The sequence below is a fragment of the Pyxicephalus adspersus genome, chromosome 8 (genome assembly GCF_032062135.1).
Source record: "Pyxicephalus adspersus chromosome 8, UCB_Pads_2.0, whole genome shotgun sequence".
NCBI lineage: Eukaryota > Metazoa > Chordata > Amphibia > Anura > Pyxicephalidae > Pyxicephalus > Pyxicephalus adspersus.
Window position 1 is genome coordinate 34,841,567 of NC_092865.1, and position 24,919 is coordinate 34,866,485.

General features: G+C 35.0%; 1 long non-coding RNA gene across 1 annotated transcript in view; it reads left to right on the plus strand.

Annotated features, from left to right (window-relative positions):
* LOC140336718 (uncharacterized) overlaps positions 1 to 12,676 on the plus strand; it is a 94,366-nt gene extending 81,690 nt beyond the window's left edge. The window contains exons 4-5 of the long non-coding RNA XR_011921933.1: positions 10,714 to 10,832; positions 12,106 to 12,676. This is a non-coding gene — a long non-coding RNA (uncharacterized lncRNA). The remainder of the gene's footprint in view (positions 1 to 10,713; positions 10,833 to 12,105) is intronic.
* Positions 12,677 to 24,919: the final 12,243 nt, after the last annotated feature.

Sequence of the window (24,919 nt, forward strand, 5' to 3'; positions counted from 1 at the left end):
GCGTGAGACCCGACTACAGGATAAGAGAGATAGAGCTACTAAATCTAGAGCTTCAGAGACAGTACAACAGCGTAAGACACGAATACAGAAAATGAGAGAAAGAGCTCCTACATCTATCGCTTCAGAGACAGTTCAACAGCATGAGACCTGACTACAGGATAACAGAAATAGAGCTACTACATCTGAAGCTTCAGAGACAGTACAACAGCGTGACAACCAACTACAGGAAATGGGAGAAAGAGCTACTACATCTAGAGCATCTCTACATATCTGAAGACAGTACAACAGCGTGAGACCCGAGTACACAAAATGAGAGAAAGAGCCAGACGATCACAGACTGCACAACATTTTAGCTTAGTATTGGAAGGATTCCACTATGATACACATAAAGACAACTCGCAGCATGCAAGTGTTACCATTTGAAAATGGAAATGGTTTGTAGTTACTGTAAAGAAGCAAAGAATTTTAAATCTGAGTTGCCTGTCAATTTCTGCCAACTGGAAACACCACCACAAGAACTTTGGAGTTACACATCAGCAAATACCTCGAATAGTCAAACCATTTTTCTAATAACATCAGAAAATACAACTCATGTTTCCAAATGACATCATTCAGCATCACATCAGTTGTTCAACAGCCTGGATTTCCATCCACATTCACGGTGCAAGGGCAAATTTACCATAAAGCGGGATTGTTACTTCTGCTGCCAGATCAACCACCAAAATTTCTACAACTATATTTTATTAAAAACGAACTAATAGAAACTGACCAGAGCTGCACTACATGTCAGGAACAAAATTTCAGATTGTCTTAAAGTTAAAGAATGTTTCATGAGCACAATGTTTTCATAATAAAACATTTAAAACAGCATTGGAACATATGCCATTAATTCGGTTAATTCAATTTAATTGTATTTTAATTGTAAATTGTACTTATACTTTTAAAACCTGTAAAAAAACATTTATTTGATTTAACACTATTGCTTTATTTGATTCATTTTCCTGTATAAGATTGTAATAAATAAATACCAGGGCAATGCTGGGTAATCAGCTAGGGTATGAATAAAAAGAAGGCAAAAGAAAGTTTCATGAAAATAATGTTACATTTAATATATAAAATGCAAAACATCGGTGTAAATAAAGATCAATAATATTATGCTGTGTTAACATTTCTTGTTGGTAAAATCGTCTATTCAGATTCCTGTATCACAAGAACTAGCCCAAGTTAAAAAAAAAAACGATATAATTTCTGGATTAAGCAGACCTGAAATACACTAAATATATTGAAAAATTCTTGGCAAGTGAAAGTCAAAAAAAAGAAGTGGTCTGTTTTATGCAATAGTTGCATCAACTTAAAATTTGAGTCTAAAATAGTATATACCTAATTAGTTTACATGCATTTAGGTGAATATTATTTGATAACGCATATTAAATTAGATTTGTCTTGCTCAGTTTGTTGATGACTATATTTATTATATTCTACTGTGTAGGATATCATAACATTTTAAAATCAGCCAAAAAAATTAAAACATTTGAACAAGTGGGTTGATCATCCTGTTAAGTAAAAGTGATTACACCTAATCTGGTGGTTTACTGGCCAACTATCTGATCCGCATTCTCTAAGTATTAGTATGGTGATGACTGTATGACTTGACTTTTTGTATTTTATACTGTATACTGTACCTGCTATTATCTGAACATCTCTTAAGATGACCTATGGTATTCTCCTCTTTCAAACACTACCTGGGGTGATGATCAGGTGGATCATGATCACCACTTTGGAAATATGTATAGTGAAGTGAACATATAAATTCAAAATCAGGCTGAAAAATGATGATCTTATCAGCTGAGAAACTGCTGATAAAGGTTGTTCTTTATACACAAATAACACAATTTGTCTGGTGAATAGCCTGTTTCCCATTTGTAAATAGGCTCCCTGACTTTCTTAATGCCTGAACTCAGAATACTTATTCCTTCAAACTCTACACTTTCCAGTTAAAGTAAATACCCTAAATATTGCTCCTAATACTAACCTTACTTAACACTTAAAATATATGCCTTAACCTTGCACTACATCAACATCCAACATGTGAATGGTTTTTAGCAGGAGGAGGAGTGCTCGTTTGGTGTGTTATCCTAATTTATGTTGCTACATTTCATACTTTGCTACTATTTAGCACAATAGCTGCTTTTGTTTTTTAAACCTTGAATGTTTCCATGTTCATTTTGCAATTTAAAAGTCAATGTTAATGCTATGTTGTTGTGTTGTAGCCAAGTTGTTTCATTGCAATATTATGTCTTTTTTACCACCTTTTAATGCTTGTTCTGCATAAATATTTTTTTTACCCAGCTTTCCACACTTGATAGGTTCAAATTGCATAATAGTTTGGTAACTAATTTTTGAATGCAATATTTGTTGGGCCATTTTTGAACTATTTTGGCTTTATATGGAAGTGTGGGTTTACATGTGTTTGTGTTTTTTTTATTTTGTCATGTATATTTAGTGCTGTTCGTGTGGTCCTTATATTTTATTGTGAGCTTTTCAAAATGTGTTTATTTTGAATAAAGTTGTTTAAAAAATGTTGTAGATGGTTATTTTTTTTTTCTTTTTATTTGATCCCCTTTACAATCTCCCATGATCCTTTAACCATGGATGATCCAACAGACCTACAATTTAACAAGCCAATTGTGATTGTTTTTATGCAGTTCCTTTCTATGAATTGTTGAAAGGCTAAAAATCAATGCGTACCTGCTATGTGCGCGTGAACTGTGTACTATCATTTGAAAAACGCGCCAGCCACTTTTGCAGAGAAGGATCCTCATTCAGGTTAGTTTTTATTTTTATGTGTATATTGTTTCTTTCACTTCATGTGCACTCATGTATGTACGCATTTATATATGTTTACATATACATATAAAAATAAATTATAGGAAGAAACAGGCAAGGAGGGTTTATGTGCTTCTACTATAAAGCTGAGGTGAGTAAGTAAATATATAGTGGGCCAAGGTCTAAAATGGCACTCAAACTTTCATAAACACCCTGAAAGGCTGGAAAAGCAAGAAAATATGTTTGGCACAAAGTGGATTTGTCTCTGGAAGTTTTATAAACCAGTATTATTTGGATTGGGTAAACACCTAAATAATGCATACGATCCAGTATTTAATGAGCAAAATTAAGTTGAGCAACAACAGAACATCTCTAAATTTTTAAGAGTGCCTGACCCTGCTTGTGAACTTAGCAATCAACGTGGTTCGATGTTGTGATTGGCAACCTGGACCTCCTTCCATCACCATCAGGTGTGTTAAAATGAGTATGCAACTAAGCTGGATAGCTAATTGACAGCCTGTTTGGACAGCAAGTAGAAGTATGCTTGTATACAATAGTGGTAAGATCAGGCAGCACAAACCTATAACACTACTACAAACGAACAGAGGACTTCTGTAGAATAGTGGCAGCAAATCAACATGAGTGAAGTTTGTTAAAGGAAAACCCCAGCTCGCAGTAATACACCACAGGCAGGGGGGCATATTCTTGCGCGGCGAGCTTACACACATCTACGTGATAAATTAGCCCCACAGTGTATGCAGTGCAGTTTTATATTGTTTATCCAGACCAAATCCCCCCACCTGATCTCAACCAGTACTATAGAGGAATCTTAGACTGACACAATTTAAACTACAACATTTAAAAACAATTTAATAAAGCTCTCCAAGGCTGAAGATGTTAGACTATCATGGGAGAACCTGGGAGACCCAGCAATCCTGGGTCCAGGATTGAAAACATTTGGCAAATAATAGCAAAGGACTCACTGTGTTCTTTTTTAACATCTAATTACATATACCAAAACTCCAGTTGAAAATAACAAGATATAAATACCCATTAAATGAAAATCACAAAACCAGCTTTTGCTGCAATATTTATTTTCCACTTCCTGTAAAAGCACATTGTCACTATCCAGTGACTACAAAGTGAAATGAGAAGTAACCCAAAGATGAGCTCACCTGTCATTCTGCTTTTTTCCTCCAAGCAGCCTACTTGTTGATAGCACAATACCTGATCAGCTACTTGCACCAATACTTTCCTGTAATGCAGGAATTGCAAGAAGCTGATACAATGATTTGTTTAAAAATAATTTATTGCTGTACTAATGAATACAGAGTTGTATCAAACTGTGTCTTTTATATCTGCCTAGTTTTCAGCTTTAATAATTGTAGCTAGAAAAATATGTTTTTCTACTGTTTAATATCTAAAGCTCAGACATCAGGAGAAAACTAGGACACTTCCTTTTTCATTTCAAAGATTTAATTGTTCTTGTATAATCCAATCACAGAGGAGCATTATCTGACAGATATTATTTATTTTTAAATAACCTGTAACTTGATCAAAAAAAGATAAGAAGAGAAATATTCAGTTCCTGACATAGTGTGATATGATGTAGAAAGGCATTCAAATTGCCTGTCAGCAGGGCTTCTTCCCACTCTTGGATCTGAACGCTTTAATTGCATCTTCATAAAGTAAATAGAGTTAGCCTATCCTTTTGATGAATATTTCCATCTTCTTCATATGTCCTTGGTAGTAGCAAGTCAATGCCTCCATCGGCAGTCAGGTCAACCTCTTGTGTAAAGGGGTAGCTCATAGAAATGCAGGTCAATATTTTCATACAGTTTTATTAGTTTAGCTTAATGGATTAACAGAATATTCATTTGGATTCCAATTTATCTTCTTTATAGGACCATAGGTCTGATTTTTCTGTTTGATTTTTTAAACAACCTTGGGTTCAGTTTGTTGTGTTTTTTGTGATTTGGCACGTTAGTATATACATTGCTGCATAATATGTTGGTGCTATATAAATCCTGTTTATTATTAATATTAATCCTCAAAAAAGAAAAATGTACCAAAAGCACACTTTATTACAATGTGTATTATGCATGCCATAATGTGACTACTTTAATTACACAGAAGATACATGAGAGGTGTTGATGACTTGCTTTAGCAAATTCTTTTAAAAATTACCTTTTTAATATATGGTATTAAGTTTTAAGACAGCTCTCAATCTCAAAGAAATAACAGCTGAGAGTTGACATGTGTGTGGAATAGGCACCAGAAGTAATGAACAAAGTTTTCTGTTTAAAGACACTTTCAGTTAATGCCAACATTTGGTTTGGGGGCTTCATCATGGCTTGGTGAATGTCATAAGAGAACAGCAAATACTGGGTGAATAGGTGTAGGGTAACCTTTGACTGTTTTGAGAGTTATCGATTCAGCAAAGCACCTGTTCCCGATGTTGGTTTAGGCAAACTTTAAATGACAGATACTTCCTAATTAAAGGAGAGCTATCATAACATTTTTAAGGTTATATAAAAGAGTGTATATCCTTTAATATATTGATCAAATGCCTTTTTTTAAGTTTGAAGAGAAGCACTCCTCCGCATCCGTCTTCACCACTGCTGCAGTAAAGACTAAATGGGCAACTTGGAGCCTTGGAGTCTTCAGGCTGCTCCTTCTTTGCATGCCTGATCTCCCAATGGTTCTGCGCTGTCCCAGTTTTCTTTTTCTTGGTGCAGGACCAATTGTTGGTCGATTTCAGAGGGATCTTAGAAAGTAAAGATAAGTGTTTTTTCTTTGTTTATCTTTTGGCATCAAAGTTCCACTTTAACAACCAAGTATTATTCCTATGAATAGGTCGTCAAGGGAATTGTGAATAGGTTGTTAAGGGAATTCAGTGTGGTGCACAGTAAAGTATCAGTCTTTAGAGCTTCATACATGTAGTTTGTGTCAAGATTACTGATCCTACTAGACCAGGACTGAGGACAGGGCAGAGGAGCTCTGCTGCGAAATGGTTTTGTACAATGAACTCATCAGAGAGCTGACTGTAAGTCTGAGCAGCATTTAAACAGGTAGTCAGTAAGTTAGAAAGGGTTACCAGTACATGTATAGCTTATTGGAAAAAAGAAAGAGTATTGGAAGTACTACTCCAAAAACATAAATGCTACAGGCTTCTGTAATAATAGAAAAATAATAATAAATAATTTATTGTCTTTCAGTATTTGGTCACATGTCCACCAAAGGGGTTTGGTCTGAATTCGGATATATTTCAGCATTTATTCCCTAGACTGGAGCAATAGTTTCTTTACAAAAGGTTGAACTATAACCAAAATATAATACCGTTAACTGTCAAGGTCTGTAGTTTAAATGTCTTAAAATCTAATCCATTCCTACTTTATACCAATCCACTATTATTTTCATGTAAAAACCTTTTAAAAGTTTTTCTTTATATCAGTTTTTCTTTAAATCAGCCCATTTTTCATTGAAATAAAACCTGGTGACCCTGCCTTTAGGTGATAGGGTGATAGGACTGAGATTGTTGTATTCCCGTCTCTCTTACTACTATGTCACCATGTGTATAACAGGAGTTTAAAAGTGACATGCATAATCACCAAATAAAGCAATAATTATTTTAAATAAACACTTTTTATTTTGATTACAGATCTATCAAACCTCAACATTGTTTCTGTCAAGGAGGTGCCACAGTTTACACAGCACCAGTAGACAATGTAATAGTACTTTTGTATTGTTTGCAAAAGTATTTTTTTATTGGAAGTCAGTGTTTTCATTTCATATAATCTGATCACCACAAATGAGAGGATCAACTTCATATCAATGGCCATTGATTTGGTTTTGAAATGGAATGTCCAACAAGCTCATACATGTATGGTGGTCAGGTGTCTACAAACTTTTAGTGTGCACTAAGAATATAAAATATAATTGAGATCAACTGCACACAACATTTAAAAAAAGATAACATTTTTAGGAAGACACCTCACTTTATCTCGCACCGTCAGGTGAAGTGAGCAGAACCTGGGAGATGAAGAAAGAAGATGGCTGCATCTGCTGTTCAGTCTGTGCCAAAAAAAGAGGGAAGCTAGGATGGCAAGGGACCTACTGGACTCAATTTGCGGAGGGATGGAGGGCTTTTCACGGGTAAAGATAAATTATATTTTTTTCATTTTAGTAAATTTCTGCTTTAATTTGAATGTGGCTATAATTAATTAAGTTTTTCCATATAAGTACAAATCACAAAAATAGACATTGATTGCATTTTATCATTTGTAAACCAAATTGAAGGTAAAAAAAATAAAATCTAATGGTCCAAACGTAAGACTCCGCCATCTGTGCTCAATGTTGCCCTGAGAAATGCCCATATGGCATTTTCTCAATGTGGTCAGGTAGCAAATTAAACAACATAAAGAAAATTTGAAGAAACAAAAAAAGCACACTGATAAACTATTCTGTTAGAATAGATGGAGATAGGATGTTTAGGGGGTGAAGAACTGCTGATTTTGTATATTAAGTATAATATGTATACTACGTGCTCTAAATGCATCGGTTACAAATTTTTGGTGTACACTAAAAATACTAGTGCACATCTTGTGTTTGAATTGTGTGCCCAGAGCTACCTGTACAGCAGCACAAGCCCTGCTGTTTGTTACATTTATATCAAGCAGCACACAGCTCACAGTGTTGAACATATTTTTTCCACAGTAAAACATTTATTTCCAAGAATGTCTTCCACTGCGCTCAATGTCAAGTGCGCCATATGGGGCAGCAGACATCAGCCCATTTATCAGTATGCCGCTCTTTTAACAAAGAAATTAAATAGAGATCACTGAAATAAAACTAAAGATAGTGCAGCTGCAAATAAATAAAACTGTCTCAAAAGAAATTTTAATAAAAAAAAACACCTATTGTTGTATTGTATACATAAATAGGTGATTAGTCTCTCTCAACCTGAATGACCAATAACAAATGTAATGTCTTCAGGACCACCACAGTTCATCTCTATACAATCTATTAATAAACTTATAAAACCTAACATTTCTTTCTAATCACCCTCTTGCCTTTCAGTTCTAAGTCAGTTTTCTGCTCATTCCTATTGCATTGCTATTACTGTGAAAAAAATGCTAATAGATTGCAATGAGTTTATAAAATAGGAAAGGTATCTTCTCTACTAAACTTTTCCCTTTCTTGCCCCACTTTCATCTAGGTATGAATCATTATCTTCATTGTTTATAAAATTTGTCAAGTAACATTACAGGAGCAAGAAACACAAACCCACACCATTTGGCACATACGTTTTTATCATAGCTTTGAGTATGTGATTTCCCACCAAGCTGGTACAATGACCGGTAGCACCTTGTTGGTGCTTCAAAAAAAAAAACAAAAAACTGATGTATAGGGATTACATTGCTGGACATCATAATTGACATTTATTCAATTAGTGAATGTGATTCACATGTGAATGACATTGATTTACTTCTGAGAAGAAGAAGATGAGCATGTGTTCATGTTTCACTTTCAGAGAACTTTTTATGCTATTTTCTTTTCTCTTTGTGAAAATGGGTAAGGGATACTAATGTTCAATTGGAGGGGGCATATATTTAGTCACCCACAGTATCTGAGCTTCCAAATGTCCCCTCCCTTACTTATATAAAAACTCACATTCTTCTTGGGCCATCATTTGTGTGGGTGAGGCCCTTGTAGTATTGAACAAGGCAGGGGACTTTACCACCACCTCTTGTAAGGTGCCACCCAATGTTTAATATTGTCTGGACTACATCCCTGGGAAAGGGTTTAGTTATTAGGGACTAAATATTAGACTATTAGGGTAGTTTTGTTTTCTAATTATTATATTACAACAAAAAAAAACAGGTAAAGCACCCCCAGCTTGGTATCTAAAATATTTTTTTTATTTTAATGTTGCCTTTGAAGCTGAATGAAAAAGTCTTCAGCTTGCTGTAGGGAATTTTTTTTTGGGCATCGGTACATGCCTCGTATGGCAATGCATGGGTCTCAATGCCTTCTTGCTCATTACTTTTCATATTAGTCCTAAAAGTCTCCAGATCTTACTAACAATAACATACTAAATTTGGCACCCATAGACTTTAAAGAAGATTTTGCTAAGTTTAAGTTCAGTAAACAAAGGGGTAGTTTTACCTGACTCAAAGTGAACCCAGATATGTGCTCATTCTCAGCCCCTATTGTATACCAACATTCTCACTGCATTAGTCACATAGCATTGGGAAGACACAATAAACAGCAGGCAAAGTAGAGCTACACAATTATACAGTATATACGATGTACCTTTGCTTCTATTTACCAGTTACCTATAGGAATAGTAAAAACTTGTTTTTTCTGTCATAGGAAGTGCAAAGGATAAATGCTTTGCCTGCAAAAGTAAGAGCCAGAGGTTTAATGTAATTCTTCCCTCCTCAGCTACATATACTTAACTTTGCTTTACTGTCCTACCATTACATTTTGTAGCCAGGAGGGAGAAAAGGAAGCTCTGCATATGTTAGTGAAGCAAGTTGCTTAGACAGATCATCCACAGGACTAATGATTCTCTTCTCAGCCCATGAGACAATACTAGATAAGTAAACTTGTTGCTTAGGATTTGGAATCAACTGCTCACTCTAAACTCATTACAAAGATCCTAAAGTAAGTAAATTTGTTTTGTTGGGGGGCAACATTTTATATGATATGCAAGTATAGCATATTGACCTATATGTGCTCTTCTCCGGTAATGTGAAACTCCACATTACCACTGCTACAATATTCCTCTCCTTTTCTTTAGGGTCCAGAATCTTTCGTACAACGCCTTATGGGTGGACACTGATGATACAACTCCTGACCATGTACAATGGTATTACATTATCTCACGTTCCAAAGTTTACAATGCACTGTAAAAAAAAGTACTGATCTCTTATACCAAAATATGTTTCCAGCTGGCAAATTTTTATTTTAAAGGTTTAGTTAGCACCATATTAAGCCAAATTAAATGTTCAGTTTAAATGAGCTCAATAGCTTGCAATACGTGCAATACAAGTAAAGGCAGGCTGCCTGTGGCTAGAAATAGAAATCAAGCTGAAAGACACTTAAGACTTTTGGTTTCCATGCATCTAAAATGTATTCAGTTAATTTAACTTAGGGTTATCAATAGTTTAGGCTTTAAGGACCACTTTTGACAGACTGGGTAATTCCCTCCCCATGGACATTGGAGGCTAATACTAAAAAAGCTCACCAGGCAGAATCCATTACTAATCCCATTTGGAAAAGATTCCTATACCCCTTGTAAAAGTGGCACTTTAAAAAAGGAAACAGTATAGGTGCACCCAAAACCAAGGAGCATGGTATTTCTTTATTAGAACAATCATTTTAATATTAAATGCAATAGACAAGTTTTCCAAAATGTCAGCATTATGTCATACATTTATTTGGGCTAAAATCTAGAATAATACATTGAAATGCGAGCTCACAGAATATAGTAAATCATTTCTATTTCATGAAAAAGTGGCAGAAAAGATAAATTTTTTCCTGCAAATAGCTTTTTTTTTTTTTTTTTACTGATGAAATGCTTCTTTGCTACAGGTACCATCAAAATAAGATTTTAAATATTCCTGCAATTTAATGCCATAAGTCTTATCTAAAAGCATAGGGATATAACAGGCGCAGGAGGACTACAAATTCCTCTCCTCTGCTATCATATTTTGCACTGAAGTAGATAAAACACTTTCTATTGCTGGAAATGTACAGGCAGCATTCATTGTCCTGCATGTCTAGGCAAGACAAAGCTGAGAGCCACTTGTGTCCTGATAAAGACTTATCTGTAGCAATAATCTGCATCCACTCTAAACATGTCTTCTAATCCTTTCCCAGGAAACAACATCACTTGAGCTGCTGAGGTCTCATCACAGGACAGGTGGACGGTGATATCAAATTAAAAAATCCAGCCTCATCCTTATCCAAAACTCTTATCAGGACATTGACATTTCAAGGTCAGTGTGATGCACAGAGAGAACATATCAGCATGTCACAAACTCCCTCTTAATGCTCAGAAGTGCTCTGTACTGCATTCAGCCATAATCATCTATCTTCTCCCTGAGATGCAAAAATTTCCTATTAAGAACATTGCTAGAATATGCTAGGAATTTGTCACCCCTTATTGCTACAATTATGACATGGCCCCTTTCTTTATTTCACCTTCCCTTTCAAATCTATTTTTTTCTGGCTGTGAGAGTCCGCATATTTCACAGTGACAGGACAATTTCAGGTCCCTTGCCTTAGGCTCAGATGTTATCATAGGCCAATTCATCCTGGCACTTTCAAAACCTCAACCTGCTGACCAAATGCTAAAACTAGTTTCAATACTTTTTTCACCAGAGAAACTACAGAATATTGCATTTTTAATTGTGGGGAAGAAGAACTCTTAGTGTTGTTTTTTTATAGTGTATATCAAAGTAAATCTTTTTTTTCTTGAAGGGTTAAAAGGGAAGGGTTAAAACCTATCTGGAGAGGTTATCTTGCTGTAGAGATTTTCCCTAAATTTTTGTACTGGAAATTTGACAGGAGATGTTACAGGAACAGATGTCCTAACTGAAAGATTCTCCCTCAACTCATACGCTGGTGACAACTCAAAATCTTGGACTTGCCCTTACTTTCTGACTTGGTGACAAGACAAGTTCACCAAGACAAATAAAAATTTTGCATTTTCCCAGGGAAACAGAGAAAGCAAAACAACAAAATAATGACAGTGGGTCCTACTCCTTTTTTCTCCTACTCTTTTCCTACTCTTTCCAAAATGTAAAAAAGTAGCAAGAAAGGAAAGCCTGGAGCTGGGGAATAGAGGCCATAGATGGAAGGCAGACATGACCGAGAGGGTTAAAGGGTCTGTTCAAAAAAGTTAGATGGGGTCAGGGAGTAACAAAGTGGGAGGAGAGGAAAAGAGCGGGTGTCCATTGGAGAGAAGAACTTGTAGGGGAAAAGAATACCCCAACCGCCCTCTCTTTAAGGTGTGTTTTTTAGGGAGTGTTTTGGTCTCCCTAGAAATACTGTAACCTGTTTTTTACATAAATTGAGCAACTTTTCATTGCCTAAATCTAGTTTAATAGCTCTAAGGTCCACTGAGGCAAAGAGGACAAGATCACATGAGTATACAAGATTTTCAAGTCATTCAAACTGAGTGGAACATGGCAACTGTATATGTGTTGTTTGGAACATTATTTTTGTGAATCCAACTCCAATTAACTTTTCTTACTGTTCATGTTTCAGATTCTGTCAAAGATCCCAAGCAAGCATATTATAAACCAACGGTCAGCAACCAGGTCCGCAAGAAAATTTTGGTGGTACACGGCTCTGGCCGGTGCACCCCCGAGCCGGGTCAGGGGAAGGAGCCCGCTGGGGGGACGCACCGGCCAGAGCCATGGACCATGTCCCCCGTACAGAACGCAGGCTCAGGGCAGTGGGCGGGTTGTGTCTTTCCCATTGAGTGACACCCAGCTCCCCACACATGTGTGGGTAAATTTAGTGGTCCGCCAGTCCAAAAAGGTTGGTGACCACTGTTATAAACCAGTTATAGTTTGCTCATTGCACCCCTTTTACACTCTAGAAAAACATTGCAATAACAACAGAAACAATAGACTTTTTCTGTTTTATAGTTAGTAAACCAGCATGTTTCCATTGCTTTGACTTTGGGATTATTTCATATTCCTATATTTAGATTTTGTTTGCATTGAAATGGTATTAGATTGTGGCATGTTATATCTGATAAGCTTTTTATCTAGTGTCTGGAGCTTTGGAACCAGAAGGGTTCTTTGGCACATACCCTTTCAAAATGCAGTGAACTTCAGTTTTTTTAATTTTTTTTTTTTAAGCTTGTCATACACTTGCCAATTGGTGCATGGCCAGGTAAAACAATTGCTACCTATTTAATATCAATTGTTTACCTGAATTATTGCCAGGCATCCATCAACCAGAACATGCAACATTCTATATTATTTCACCTGAGAGTGTACCCTAAAAACCACCAGCCATTGGGAGTACCACCCACTGATCACTATACCAAAGGAAAGAGCCACATTGTTATAGTAACCAGCTGGGAGAGCTTCTATTGGCTAGTGGTCATTACAAATTGATGTATTAATCATATGTCAGCAATGCCCTTAATAGATTTCAATAGATTTGATGTTTAAATTTATTTATTGAAAAGTCAATCTATTTATTTATGAAAAGTCAACAGACATACGGCCACATTTAGGTTTCCAATGTCCAAACTTTATTTTGTTCATCTTGCAGTACTCTTTTGAGCACTTTGAGAATTATATGCTCATGGAGTTTGTTTAACCCGGGCTCACCTTCAACAGCAAACACTCAGGCCACTGTGTCAGATCTCTGATGTCTGATTTATTGCCATATTAATTGTTTTTCAGTTTTGTTATTTATCTATCCTTGTATGTTAAATTAAATTGTTAAGTTAAGTTGTATGTTAAGATTTCAAATTTCCTGTGATATTTCAAACTGATACAAATAAAAAAAATCGCCTTAGCAAAACAAAACACTATTAAATTGCTTTTTTTTAGTATATATACTTGTATTCCAAATGCAATATGTATTTTTAATAAATACCCTGATGTGATAATACCCTTTGGTTAAAATTACATTTCATAACCATCTCTTTGGAAATGGCTACTTGAGAAAGCTTTTTTTAAAAATATTTGTCTAGAATTTCTTTATAAAAAGGAAAAAAAGAGCAAAACAAAGCAGCTAAATTATTCAGTTTTGCCAGATGTAAAACTTTATTTCCCCTAATCCCAGGCCATTTTATCATAGAAAAACATGTCTTACTTTTTTTCTGTACTCAATATGCACAAAGCAGATGGCACAACAATATATGAGTAAAGGGCAGCTATTAGTTGTGTTAAACATGTAAGACACACAATTTTAAAAACAACCCTTTTCTTAGAGTATTTTTCTGGGTTGAGGTGTTTTATAGCAAAGCTCAAAGTCAATGAAAAAATCACCAGTAAACATATATATTTTTATTTAATTTTGTGAGTTCCATTTGAACCTGGGCTGAGATGAACATTAAAAGTCAGCCACCAGCAGGTGTGCAGGGATTTGCTATCAGAATCATATCAAGAATGGGAATCTCCACTATTGAAAGAAATTACATTGCATGCAGCAGCTGCTTGGGTACTTAATAAACAGAAGCAGCATGGAGTCAAAGGCATGCTTTCTTTTTCTCAAAATTTGGCAGACAACGTCCAATTCTACTGAAAAAATAAAAAACTATAGTGATAAACAGCAAATTCATAAGTAAAACATGCTCTGCTGGAGTTTCCATTTAAGGGTTGATTTGTTATGGCCTGAACGTTTTAGATAATTAACATATTCCCAAAGATGTCAAAGATGAATTTTATTTGCAGTATGTATGTCTCTAAGCTGTTTTTATCATTTATGATGCCAAACGATGTCCCTAAGAATGTCAGGTTACGGAAGACAGCCATCTGTCCTCTGTAACACAGTGACTTAGCATTGTTTCTTGATTTGTCAATTGACCAACAGGAAACAACTGGGTCACTAACATATTTTTAGGAAACTTCCAATGAAGCAGCACGTTATTGCTTCCTACAACAGACATAAACTGCCTTATTCTTGCATTGGCCTTGCATCAAACTGTTTACCCTTGCAAAGTATTGTATGGTTTTAATAAAACTACCTTTCCAAACATTAACTTTTAGGGTACTTAAGATTTATATGAAACAGGGAAAATTAAATTTCATTTTACATATCAGCACAATAAAACAATTTGATTAATGTGAATTCATTCTTCAGAGTCTGATGCATTATCACTTTCCAGGATTGTTTCCAATTTCAATTTCATTTTTATCGTCACACGACACCTAAGATTGTTCTTTAAACAAGAATGGTAGCTGTAGCGTCCCAGGTTCAAACCTTGGCCAAGATGCTATCTGCTTGGAGTTTTGTCAATACTATGGGCCTAAGTTATTAAAGCTCTCCAAGGCTGGAGAGATTTCACTTTCATCAGTGAAACTGGGTGATTCCTCAAATCTGGAATTGATCTGGTCCAGGAGTGAAAACATTTGCTAACAAATAAATTACTTTTATTAAATCTATTCCATGTTTGCTGGATCACCCAAGTTCACTATGAAAGTGTATCTTCTCCAGATTTGGAGAGCTTTAATAACTCAGACCCTATCTGTTAGGAACATGTGATGCCAAAATATTTTTCTATTGTCTATACATTGCAAAATATACCAAATCTAAACACATTTAACCAGTTAATAGATTGTTAATTAATAGTTAGGGTCTCAATAACATAATAACATCTTTATAAAAAGGAATTTACCTGCACAAATCATTTTTTCCTCATTTACTAACATTCACCCCACAGATTTCAAATCTCTTGTCCCCAAGTTAAGGAAAAATATGTCCGTAACGTCACTATCTTTAACAATGTGGAAGTATTTGAGGGACTACAAGTGTCACACAAAGACACAAACACTAAAGTGATACTGTTTACACAAATCCACCTGTACATACATGTATTCAATATTTCATGTTTTTATTTTATTTCCCCTGCTAACGAAAGATTGCTATATCTGCTATACTATCTCACCCAGCCTCATATTACTGTTAAATTAAAAGGTATGCAAGGTATATAGATGTGAATAGATTGCAGATACATTTTTACCCCTCAGCAGTGAGATACAGTGCCAGTACTTATCCCTCTATAAAACCTTGTAGGGGCATTAGGCAATGAACACTGGTGACTTCTGACACCCCACCAATTTCTGGTCCCAGCAGTGGCAACAACATTCAGTTTCACCGAAATGGCATGACAAGACCAGGTCTCGCTGAATGTATTTAACCCACAATATTGCCCTCATTTTCACTGTGGACCTGTCTTTCCTTGTGGCCCCTCTGGTCATTTGTCAATCCTTGCCTCCACAGATTCTACACAGATTACAGGGGATTCTTTCTGTATTCAAGTCCTGGAGGTACCTGTGTGCTTGAAGGGTGCTTTTGAGGTTGAATGGTGTCTGGTCTATAGGCCACACACACAGTAATTATTTATTTTACCCCTACAGATGCCAACCTGTACAGAGTCCTCCCTGGGAAATATTCATCGTATATGAATATAAATCATTACAACATTGTATAATACTACAGTACATTTTATAATAATATGTACAGCTGAATTGAGTTAACAATTGTGAATTGCATATTCTTTGTGTTGTTCCTGGCAATGGGTTAAACAGTGTTGTAAAAACTATCATGCCAACTTTACAGATCATTAAAACCTGAATTGCAGAGGATATGTTTTAATATATACCTGTCACAAGGGAACACAGCAGTCACAGGACTGGGCTGCAGAAGCACAGAGAACACAATCTATGGTCTGTTCACTTCCTCAATAATTAGTTTTTGATGTTTATATCTATTTAGAACATTACAAAGATGATCATTGGAAAGAAACACGGTAACATGCAGGCTATTGCTTTTGGTATTGTCATTTGCTCGCAAATACTGTAACTTTAATATGATATAGCATGTACATTACAGGTTTATTTGCAGATTCCAACAGGAAAGTGTTAGATTTATGTTATATATCATCAAAATGCTTGATGCAATTGATATTTATATTTTGTGTCTTCATATGGAGAACTTGGCCCTGCCCCTCGCTTTTCCCTGAGAACGCACTTGTCCTGATACTGGAATAATAAATATGGTTCAGCCATTGCCAGGATCGAGTGCCATACTGCCAATAAATAAGCAGGCTTGTTTTGATAACTTTTTTGTTCTTGTGAACAATGACTTTCTTGATTAATTTACTATACATCAACCCTTTTATACCCTGCCAAAATTCTGAATGATACTGATGAAGTTGCTTAGAAGTTCCAGTTTAAATTATACAGATATTTCCATATTTTCTTGCTGCTCAAAGCTGATGAGTTTTCATTAGTACAAAACACAAAAGTGTTGACAGATGTCTTCAAAAAGCTGACTAATAGCATCTTGCCATAGATACATTCAGCACTTTCTGTTCTAGATAATTTAGGGTAATAGTAGATCGATGATGAAACTTTAGTACTGTTTTGTACTGAGGCAAAAAAGAATCATTGTTGATGCACACATCATTTGAGCATCTCTGGATATGAGCCACTCAAAATATGAATGAAGGAAGCAATTCTTGCAAAATTGATTTTGCCATAAAATCACAAATATCACAGGGATATTTTTTGTTCGGTTCAATTCACAAAGTTTACACATCAGGATACATAAGGATACAGCTTAGGTTACATGACTGAAAAAAAGAATATTTTCCTGGTGTTAAAGATTTGTGATTTGAGCCCATTAAACGGTAACATCTGCTGTAACACAACTACTCTTTTTTCTTTAATAAAGGATGTAGTTGATTTTTTTTGTATGGAATTTTTTATTTGTGTTCATCATAACTTTTTCAACTAACTTTTTAACCTGTTTGTTACTTTCTTTGATTCAGTGCAAATATTAAAGATATTAGGAGGCCTTTTAAATACAATACCAGATCAAGGACAGTTGAAAGGTACTCCTATTATTCTTGGGAGCCTTTTAAACTTTCCCCCTTTAAACAACCCCAGAACATTTCAATTTTACATTCCCAATTGACGTAATTGTGTTTTACAACTGGGTGTTTATTTAAAAGAGTTTTAATTTGAAAATTAAAACTTAGTTTTGTTCATCCTAAAATGTGGACCTCTGTACACATAAGTTGTTTATTTATCAGAATAATATAAGTTTGTATACTGTTACCAATTTAAATTATTAGTATAATTTATTTATTATTACATAATAATAAATAATTAGTGAATTTCTATTAATGCTCAGGTACCCTGCCACACATAAGATGGCGGCTTTATACATATAATGAATGTTGTATTTTTTAATGAATGCACGCTGAAACAACCAGCGCCACTAAGGGGGACTGACGTTGCAGTGCAAGTAAGTGAGAATAGATATCCAATAATAAGTCTGATGTTAGAGTTTAAATCTACTTTAATAGTTACTTCCCCCTTGTCTGTGATGTGTATCCTCAGTCTCTACCACTGTCAAAACATTGTCAACATCCAGCACACTTCCTGGTGTGTTAAATTCCTTTCTCTCCTTGGTTGAGCCACAATTACTAGGTCAATACTATATCCTGTAGTGCTGGGAGTAGGAACTGCAGAGTGGAGAAACTCAAAGGACACCAAAATATTGTCCTGTTTTTACCAATTTCATTATAACTTCTAGACCAGAATTATCTTTACTAAAAAGTTCCTGAAGTTAATAAACTGGCTTACTATTCATAGGAACCTGTGCTTGCCATAATCATGGCATACTCCGATCTCCACTTCTTTTGATGTAAAGACAGCAGAAGATAAGCCTCTAATTGGTGAGAAAAAAACTCCTGACCGATAAACTGACATTAAAATATGAATGTTTTTGTCACTTGTACAGCTTTCTTTATGAACAGGATATGGCCTAACTATGCATATGGCTACTAATACAAATGTTCTGTAAAATAGAATTGTTTTTTTATACAAAAATCAGGAAGTATAACTATTTAGGCAATAATGAGGTGGGAGATTTAAATTCCCCTTTAACTTTCCAGGTCACGGTAAATAAAACACACTGATTGTCTAATCAAGCCAGAAATTCCACTTTTCTTACATGTGACAGTCACAGTTTACGGCCAATACATTTAGTACATAGATAATGAATGGCAGATATTTCCCAAACTGTAGCATATAAATAACATTTGGTAGAATACAGCATTAAAACCTTTGTGAACAATTCTAGCCTATTACACCCAAGGGCATGTGTGAAGTGAAACTGAATTGGCTTGTATGAATATAAAGCATTTTGTTATTTTATCTGTGATACTGACTATAAAAATAATCCTGTCTCTTGATGTCTCTGGATAGTTGATGCAGTGTGAGGAGCATTGTGATGGAAGCTGCTTTGCACAGAATTAATGAACTATAAGCAGTAAGTACATGCAGCAATTTGCATTCATTAGGATTAGGTGCAGAGAGAATCTCTCTGTTGAGAAACACAGAGCCACATCCAGTTTCCAGCACATTACTGGCTGGCCGCTTTAATGTCCCTACTGTGCCACAGTCTGGTGGAGCGAGAAGTAAAAGGACTGGCACACTCAAAGAGCATGTTCTTGGGCATGCAATAGCCCATAAAAAGCTGGCAATAAAACACAGACAACCTCAATCCTAATGAAATAATCCTATCATGTTCTAACATCCTTTCTGGCAGAACATGAATCAGTAAGTTTAAACATCACAAATTTTGCACTGGATACAATGTGAGCTGGTTGTACAGCATGCTGCATATTCCTAAAACATTTGGCAACCAAAACCAGCAGCCGTTAGTTATTACAAAATTCATTCAAGTAGAACTATCCGGTCCTGTGTCCTTTTCACAAAAGGGCATGGGTCATCTCTACAGAACAGTGATCTGTAAAGTAAAGCTGTGCAAATTGTTCTTAGTCAACATCCACCCACACTTGTAACCCTTTCATACTGAAAGTGGCATGCCATATTTATTACCCATTTTCCAAACTGTCAGTGGGTGGATAATTGATTGGAAAAGAGGAATAAAGTTGAAATTAAAATGGCACAAATAGGAAACATCTAATCAAATACTTAGCCGATTCTTATATATGGTGGCATGTCAGGATAGTTTCAAATAAAAATAGAAGCTATATAAATGTAATTGTACGCTTAAATAAAAAGCCAAAACAAAAAAAAAATAAAAAGACTGATTTTTAAGACTCTACTGGAACATAAAACAGCACAGAACTGAGTCATATCAGTACAAGATAACATTTTACTAGATTCTGAATAAGCTAGTAAAAGTTCTTTGAAGTTTGGAAGAATGACATTAAAAAGGCCTTGGGTGACTGGACTGGTTTTATTACTATTATTATTTTAGTACTGTACTGAGTTATTCAGAAGGACAATTGGTTCCTATTATGCTTATAGGTCCATTTTTTTCCAAATTTTTTCTGATTTCTTCTCTTTTTATGTTCTCTATTGATAATTCTATTGTATTCTATTGTACATTTCATCACATCTGTAAGGTAAGTTTCATGTTATGCTAGAGTTTTTCTTTAATAAACTAACAGCCTCTACATGCACATCATAAAATATGTAAAGATCAGCTATGGCCTCAATATGATCCCTTTATAATAGGTGTCACACCTCTGAACTAGTAAAGCATAAAATATAATATTACCCTTTGTATAGATAAATCCTACAAGGTACTTGTTTTCAGACTGTGGTCTCACTCTTTCTTCCTGCTGGACGTACACACCAATCTTTCTGGGACATATCATATGGTTTCCCTTCCTCAGATAAGTTTTGCTTGGTGCATGTAAACTCTGGCTTTACCTCACTGCCATACTTGCAAACCATAACCTTTGGGGGAACCCAAAGGAACTGGACAGCCTATGCACATTGAGCAATGGCTATATGGAGTCAAATGCAATTTTATCCCTTTGTGACCATCCAATTATCCAGAGGAAGCAGAATATCTGCAAAACACATGCAATACTTTTTTTTCTGTTTGCAAATTGTCTGAAATATTGACTTCTATAAGAGATATCTTGATTTGTCTTGAATAAGTGACAATATTTTAATTTGTGATTGAAAATAATAAATCTACATTTGTTTTAACATAAACCCCCTTTTGTTTGCCCACTCTACAAAGAGTAATATTACATTTTTTGGTGTACTAGTTCAGGAATGTTGCATTAGGCGGATCCTATTGAGGTCATAACTGCTGAATAAATGCATGCATTCTAGGTGGGGAAACTTAGAGTTGGACAAGGATGTGTTAGAGCAATTCTGGTAATAAATCTGTAGTTGACGAATATAGGAAAAGTATGTTTATAAAAAACATGTTTGTGGAATAGGTGGAGAATTTGGTGACTTCCACTTGCCAAAAACAATTTCTGAAGACTTTGTTTGTTCTCTGTCACCACCATTTCAATCCCCTCTGTGTTGCACTCTCTTTGTGTTTCTCAGCACCTGGATTCTGAGAGTTCTGGTTTTCTCCCAGCAACCATTCTTTTACCTACACTGATCATTAGTGGTATTTGATTACCCCATTTTTTATGATCACCGCTTTTCATTGGTGAGAAAGAAAATTAGGAGAAAAGAGAGGGTTTTTTTTGTATTTGGCAAATGTTTTGTAACCTAAATAATAACAAAAAAGCACTTGAACACCTTTCCAATAGATGGTTAGCAAAACAATTCAAATTTGAAAAGATGATCCCATATTAGTTGGGAGTCTGCCAAATAGCTTGACATAGTTTTCCTAACGTATGATTAAAAAAATGTAGCTCATGTATGAGCAGTGTCTTACACCCAACTTGTTTTGCCCGATGGGCTTCCTCAGGAAATTAGGAGGACCAAAAAGCTACTTTAGTTAAGGACATCAAATATGGTTAAGAGGAATCACTGTGTCAAAATAAGATCCCCAATAAGTCTAAAAAAAAACTAAATTAACTGAGTTTAAAATTTGTTTATTTGTTTATTGTGTCCCCATAGAATTACATAGGAAATGTTAAACACATACATTTGTCAAATACAAAAAAACCCTCTTTTTGTTTTCCTGGTTGTTTTCAAATCCATAAATATCCACATACTCACTAATTCACACTTTTCAAGGTAACCTGGCCACAATGAGAGTTAATGGGTTGTATACTACACTTTAAAAAATAAACAGTTACCAGATTGAAGTAAACACAGCTTCTAATTTCCGGTTTAAGGTATTTAAGGTACAGGAATTACAGCAAAAAACAGATTAGAAAAAAAGAGGATCAAAGAACTGAGGATCGTTTATGTTTTACCACTTCTTCACAAATTCCAGGTTGCAAGACAACATAACATATAACACCTATGTATAAATAGAGTGGAGCATTTGTTGCTGATCACTTTCTTTTCTACTGTGTTTACCTTATCTATCCCTATAAATGTAATACATATAGAATTTTTATATACACAAGATATTGAAAATGAGAACCCATTAAATGTGTTTACCTTATCTATCCCTATAAGGATGACACATATAGAAATTTTTATATGCACAAGATATTGAAAACGAGAACCCACTAAATGTTGGTAAATAAACATTTTCTGTTTTACAACTGATATATAAAAATATACGGGAAGCTAGAAGTTTTAAGGGATTAATATTACCAGTATACTCTCAATATAATTCAGAATACTTCAAAAATATAAAGAGGAAGTAAATTGGGTTGCTTCCTCACAATATTGACATAATGGCAATTAAGTTGAAATATTAACTGCATAAATATATGTCTTTTAAAATATATGTATGTGTGTATATATATATATATATATATATATATATATATATAAACATAACTTCCTCATACACATAGGAAAGCTATAGTATGCTATAGAAATGTGTTTTTCTGGATGTGATGACTAGATAAAAGGCATTATTATTTTCATGACATCTCTCAGTCATAACCTGTCACCACATCATGTCTATTATAAAACAATCAATTCAGGTCTATAAGGATAATATCTGTAAGTAGATCAGTTCAACAGCTGAAAGCCATCTTCTGTCACAAATGTTCTATGGTGATTTTCATACTAAGATGAATGCCATGAAATGTCACTTAGAAGTGATACGTGAAAGTGGTACAATTATCAAGGGACTAGACAGAAATGTGAAAAGAGCAGCATTTTCATTATATATCAGAAGAGACTCATAATCATGACCCTATTGACTGCAAAGATCAGCACCTGCTAGACAGCAAATGACAATATATTTAACGCTATATTCTGGTCAAAATGAGAAATTAGGGCTTTTATTGACAAATGCATGACCCATCTGCTCAGGGCTTTAGGTTTGCATTTGGGTGTTGCTGATGGCACCAATCCATCGAACCCTGTCCTTTTTTTCTGCAATCAGATGATCTAAGAACTTTTACTTACTTGTCATTCATATAAGTTATATTCTTTTTAAAATATTGTGTGAAGAAGAAAGAAAAAGGTTCGAGGCTCACTAGTTTTGTATAAGGGTTAATGATGTATTTTTGCAATTTTTGATCAATACATAATTACATTGAACAGGGGTATATATATATATATATATATATATATATATATATATATATAAATTGTGCAATGACTATATAAATGTGGCATAAACCCTGACGCGTTTTGCAAACGATTAGGCTTCATATCCTCAGGGATTTGTTTAGTCAACGAACTTTACGGTCAGTAGTAAAAGGTCATATCCTCTCAGCTGTTTGCAAACATACCCACGGTCTGCTGTACTCTTCATGGTCCCCAGAAACACAAAGTCATTGCAGTACTAAGAAGATGGATGGCAATGCCTGGTCTTCAGCATTACCACATATTTGATGGATGAATGTACCCTCTTTTATATAAAGGATACCAAGTACCCTCTCCATAAAACTCATATATGTATAACCTGTGATGCCTAGCACGAGCTATGTTAGCAACATCTAAAGCAGAGACTCTCCCAACCTTCACCTATTTGCTCTAAACACCTATTGTCACTATTATATATGACCTTTACTAAGGACCGTAAAGTTCGTTGACTAAAAATACCCCTGAGGAAGCCTAATCGTTGGCAAAACGCGTTGGAGTTTATGCAACATTTATACGGTCATTGTGCAATTTATGTAAATATAGAAGTACCCTTGTACAGTATGAAACACAGATTTCTTGTGAATTGTTAACAGGACAGAGGTAAAATACTGTATATTTGTTCAACGTAATTATGTATTTATAATACATAATTTACCCCTATTCAAAATTAGTGAGCCTCAAACCTCTTTCTTCTTCACACAATATTTGTCAATGTACATTGAGGTGGCTCCATATTCCAAGAATTGTAAGTGAGTGTAAGGACACTCTTTCTAATATATTCTTTATTATCTTAAGCATACTGAAAAGTATTAAAGTGTCAGAGATTAGTGTAATGGAGCTATTCTTTCAAACCTAACTTGAAAGTTGTTACATTTCTGGCCTAAGCAGAATCTGTTATTCAGAAAAAGACTGCTTCAGTTATAAAGTGTTTTTGCCCGAAGTTACCTACTATACATTCAGCAGGTTCTGAGATCTTGATTTTACAGCAGACAAGCAAAGCTTTTCAACTTTCCAATAGTGCTGAAGCTAGCCTGCCCTTTCTTGTGTTCTGAAATTCCAATTAGCCTTTGAAGTTGCCCATAAGAGCCAAATAAGTGAGGCCTAAAATATGTTAGAGCTTTCTGTCAGAATAATGCAGAAATTGTCAGTAAAAGTAGGGTTTTAAAAATCCTCACTTAATTTCTCCATTCACGTGAATGAGTTTTTTCAAAATAATTACTCACACAGTTTTCTAAATGAAGGTTCACAATTTTTGTTGAATAACACCATAATTGGATTACCATAAAAGTCAAACAGAATTTCCCTGTGTGATGATGTGTAGAACTGGGTGCTCCAGGTTAGTATCAAGGGAATGCTCTATTTTAAGCAAACCAAACTTTTAAAAAGGATTTATTTGGGTATTAGGTGACTGCAGACCTTAAATCAACCATTACATGAAAGACAAACACAATGCCAACAATAAGTATACAAAGGGCAGAAAATGAGTTGATTGCCCAAAGAGCTTGCAATCAGAACTGAAGACAACAAATAACAACTGTCCAAAACCGTTACATTGAAGGATTGCATTTGATTATACTTATCATAGTTACCAGTGTGCTTCTAGAGGACCTGGTAACACAAATGGTCCTTCTATTGCTGCTGATGGTTCGCTAAAGGCAATGGAGAAAATTCTCCTGGACTAATCTGCATCTAATCTAATCTTTAACTGTGACAGTGATTCTCAAACCCACAGGATTAAGCCCAAACCTATTTTAGTGGGAACCTGAATTTCCCCCCTTATCAAACCTGTTATAAATTTACACAAACATTTTGACAAGAACTGACATATTGTGACGGATAAAGTATTAACCAAATTAGGATTCTTTTAAAGCCAT